This window comes from Ailuropoda melanoleuca, chromosome 15 (genome assembly GCF_002007445.2).
Source record: "Ailuropoda melanoleuca isolate Jingjing chromosome 15, ASM200744v2, whole genome shotgun sequence".
NCBI lineage: Eukaryota > Metazoa > Chordata > Mammalia > Carnivora > Ursidae > Ailuropoda > Ailuropoda melanoleuca.
In genome coordinates, this window is record NC_048232.1 from 79,888,693 (window position 1) to 79,893,227 (window position 4,535).

Below are 4,535 nucleotides of genomic sequence, written 5' to 3' on the forward strand. Positions count from 1 at the left end.
TGAGCTCTGTTTCTGGTGCCGCATCAAATATTTACTTAATGAATATTCAGGAAGCTGCAAACGGCTGGGGTTGACCTGAGAGTGAAGTGGAAGGAAGGAGTGCTAGGAAAAGGCGCTGAGAGGTCTGTGGGCCCCAGACCGCGGAAGGCACATCAGCTCTGCTAAGGTCTAGTCTTTCTCCTGTGGGCACTGGGGAGCCATGGAGTGGTTTCAGTGGTCTAGAAAATTCCTTTGGCTCTAGTGTGCAGGGCAGGTGCCTGCGGCCCAGGTGGGCAGTGGAGAAAGCAAATACAGAAATAACCCAGGCGAGGAGACTTGAGTCTAGAGGCAGCCGGCTGCGGCGCACTGGCCCGGAATTTGCCTGCTGCAGGTGCGCGCTAGGATACCGCGAGCTGGGCTCGGAGATCTGGCCACCTCCTGCTACCGGTGGAAGGGAGAGCCCCCCTCCCTTTCCCTCGTGGGGCACAATGCAGCCACTGGCGGTCCCTGCCGAATTTCAGGCACTGTTAGCCTGCTCAGAAGCTTTGCCTTTGCGGTCTTGGCACTCTTATTCTTTCTACAAATCAGCTTCTATTTTAACGCATTTATTTGTGAACATTAGATGAATATGTGAAAGATCATCGTATTATCATTCTCTATGCCCTTGTGTATTTCTGCACATTTTCATACTAAAAACATTAAGTGAATATTATGTCACTACCCTGTATGGAAAGCCAAGTGCCATAAACAGTAATTCTAAACTCTTCGAGGGAAACTCTGAAATCACCAAAACAAAGTCATATTATTAAATTTACCCAGCTCCTATCTCCTGCCCCGGGCTCTCAGTCTGAGGACTGTCTCTCCTTTGCTAAAATTGGAATCTGCTAAGGGGGTGTTCCAAACACTCCCCTAACAAGGATTTGCTGAAATGTGAACACTAAGTACCTTGGTGTTTTTAAAGACTGCTCCTATGCCCCCTAACACTGGCAAACAAGACCAGGATTGGGGCTGAACTCCTGGGGGTAAGGGTCTCACTTCTGACCCTTCGGAGCTCAATTATTTATCAACTTTACCAAACACTGCTGAAAACCACTAAGATTAACGCATTTAGTGCTCAACCCAACGCAGAGGAATAAGCCATTATAACCCCATTATAACCCCATACAGATGAGAAACCTGAGGCACAGACCAACTGCTTGACTTGCCCTTAGTCCACAAAGCCAGTAAGCAACCTCGCTAAATCGAACCCGAGCGGTGTGGTTGCAGAGTCTTGGCTCTTACTAAGCCGTACCACGCACGTTGGCAGGGCGATTAGCTTTGTAGAAGCTGCCTGGCATGTACCAGGCACCCGTGGGCTGGGCGGGGGTGTCCCGAAGAGAGGCTGATTTTCCTCCCACCCCCACCCCAGCTTGCGGCTTCCTCCCTTTTCGGGCCCACATCCCGGGCCCGATGACTGCGCGGAGACCTGCTCCGGGGCAGCTAGAAGGGAGGAGGAGCGCAGGTGCGCTGCCCGGCCGGCTCGGGGGCAGCACTTCCCAGCAGGAAGGCGCGGGGCGGCGCGGCCCTGGAGGGGTGCCGCTGGCGGGCGGGCCCCGGGGCGGAGCGGGCGGACGCAGGTGACGACAGGAGCCCCAGGCGGGAGCTCAGCGCTGCTCTCACCTTATAAGGGCAGGCGCTGCACGGCGGGGTGCGGCGGGGCCGGGCGCGGCAGGGGCGGGGCATCCCAGCCCGGTGGCCTCGCCCCGAGGCCCGACAACCTCAGGCTAGACTTTTCTTGCCAGGGCGGGGCCCCTCCAGTGAAGCCCCTAGGTCCCCCGAGGCCTTTTGGGGCTCCCCCCCGCCGCGCCCCTCTTGGCTGAGACCGCGCCGGGCCCCGCCCTGCTGGGGCTGAACTTGACCGACTCGCCTTGTGGCTGTGGGCGGGTTTCTTCCTTCACCCCAGCGCTGGCAGCAGGTCCACAGAGGGTAGCTGGGGGAGGAGGGCCTTTAGTGACCGTATGTTAGAGCACTCAGTTACCGAGCCTTGCGGTCAGAGGGTGGACTTCCTGGGGCCGGTGTGCCCCAAGTGGGCGCCTTTTCTAACTGGCACTTAAAAGAGTTTCTGTAGCCCCAAGCTCAGCCCAGGACCTGGCTAAACATTAGCCATTGATCCATCGGAGGTGCATGGTTGACTGAACCCTTCTTGGAGCCACAAGACTTTAAAACAAATAGGAAGTGTCCCGCATGAATCAGCCCCTGGTCACCTGGCCGCCACTCTTCTCCCTACCATCTCTCCTTACAGCTCAGATCCTTTTAAAACACAATGTGTCCAATTGCCTTTCTTTGACCTCCGCTGGACTTCACAACCGCCCAGTCACCTACAGGATAAGTATGAACCCTTAACTCAGTGCACAGGCCTCTGCGAACTTGCGGTTCCCTGGAGACATCATGCTGTTCCATGCTTCCCAACCTTTGCCCCTGCTTCTTCCTCCTGGAAAGCCCCTTCCTTGCACACTTGGAGGCGTATGTTCATCCTTCAAACAGATGCCTCTTAATGCCCTCTCCCCGACTTTTCTATTGATTAGTCTTTCTGAGCCTCAGTTTCTTCATATGCAAAATGGGGATAAAATAATCTTCACCTGACCGTGTTATTGTGAGGGTCCAATGAATTAATGTCCACACAGTGTTCAAGACAACACTTGGCACACAGTAGCTGCTCATGAAAATTTGTTGCTGAACAAATTAATCTTACTGTGCTCTAATCACCCACGCCGCGTGCTCTGAGATACGTGAGGGCTGGGCTCTTCCTTTTCCAGCCTTGCAGACCAGGTGCCTGGCATATAGTAGGTGCTGATTAGTGCTCGGCAGAAAATGAGTGAATAATAGGCAGTGGGAGGTGGGGGGGGGAGATCCTTCACCAGAAGGGCCACCACTAATGGTGAGAAAATAACCCTCATATCTGCTGGGATGTAATACATTCTAACTTTCCCTCTGCAGTCTTCTGGGAACTTCGTGAGACAGATGTTGGATGGCTACTGACCCCATTTCCCAGATTCACTTCTGAGGCATGCAGAGGGGAAGTGTCCTACCCATGGTTACCCAGTGGGTGGCAGAGTCAAGACTTGGCCCACTTTAACCTCTCAAATCCCATAAGTGCTGGCAACCTCCTTAAGTCGCAGGCAAACCAGGATGATTGGTCACCTCAGATCCAATTCCAAACCCTAGTCTCTTGAGGGCCCCCATCCTCTGCTCTCCCATGAGACTACCCCATTGTCCCCATGCTTTTTAGTGAATTTCTTGAAGATACAATGTTCTCCAGCCAGAAGTTCTGGGCAGCTAAAAAAAGAATCGCTCTCTTACTTCCCAAAATCACTCACAACACCATGGGGGTGGGGAACTAGAACATCTGAAGGACCCAGACCGGGGGCTAGGAGTTTGGTGCATTTTGACACAGAAGAGAAGGCCGGCCCCACCCTCTAGGGCTTGTGCTCTTGCTGGGGAGACAGTGTGAGGACACATGGCAACAGTCTGGCTTTGGAGAGCTGGAGAAGGGAGGGATGCCTCCGTGGGGTTTCTGAACACACCTCCGGACTTAGCCACTCTCCAGCTGGCCTCAGCGCCGCCCTGACCTCCTCCTCTGGCTGGGCCTGGCTTCCTCTGTAAACCCAGGGATGGAGACTGGTCTCTGGGGGCTTTGGGCCCTGAGGTTCATGACTTGGGGAGAGCAGAGTTCTGGGAAACGCGGCCTCCAGAGAGGAGCCATCAGAGGCCAAGCACGCCTCCGAGCGAGTGAGGGCTCGAGCCTGGGCCTCACGGACACAAACAGCTTCATCTTCCCAGGCTGCCCCTGCCCCACCCGCCTCATCCTCCTGGGCCACTGGCCAGAGAAGCCAGTTCTCTGCCTGGTCCCTAGGGACCACAGAGACCAGCACCAGGACAGGGAGGGCCTGGGCCTGGCCCGGGGGGGCCTGCCCTCCCTCCTTTTGCTGGGGAGGAAACTTGCTCTTGTGGCCTGAGCACTGCAGCCCTGAAGTTGGCCCAGCTACGTCTCAGTGGTCAGGGCCAAGTGGTGAGCGAACACCAGGCCCGCTGGGCAGCCAGTCCCACCTCGGCCACTGCTCTGCGGAGTCATCCCTGGGCCATGTGGGGTGCTGAGCTGGGCAAACAAATGCTGGCAGGGAAGGGAGGGTCTTTCCTGGCTCCAGGGACTCCAAGGGATGCCTGGGGACCAGTTCCTGCCCCTAACACCTCCTTTAGAAATCATCTCTCCTCCCCCACCTCTCTGCCAGCCTCCAAAGAGAGCAACCCCAGGATTGGCTACGGAAACCCAGAGCCACCTCTGGATTCTCTCTTCTTGCTTGCTGGTTGACCCCAGGCAAGGCCTCTACCCTCTCTGGGCTTCCATTTCCCTCTCCTCATCCAGACTTGGTAGCCTTCTTCCCTTCTCTCCACATCACCGGGAGCCCATTAGATGGAAAACAAATGTGGGAAAGAACGTGGGAATCACGAACACTCTCGTTTCATGGGGAGGGAGGACACGGTGGCTCAGAGACTCAGAGCAATGCCCAAAGTCACCT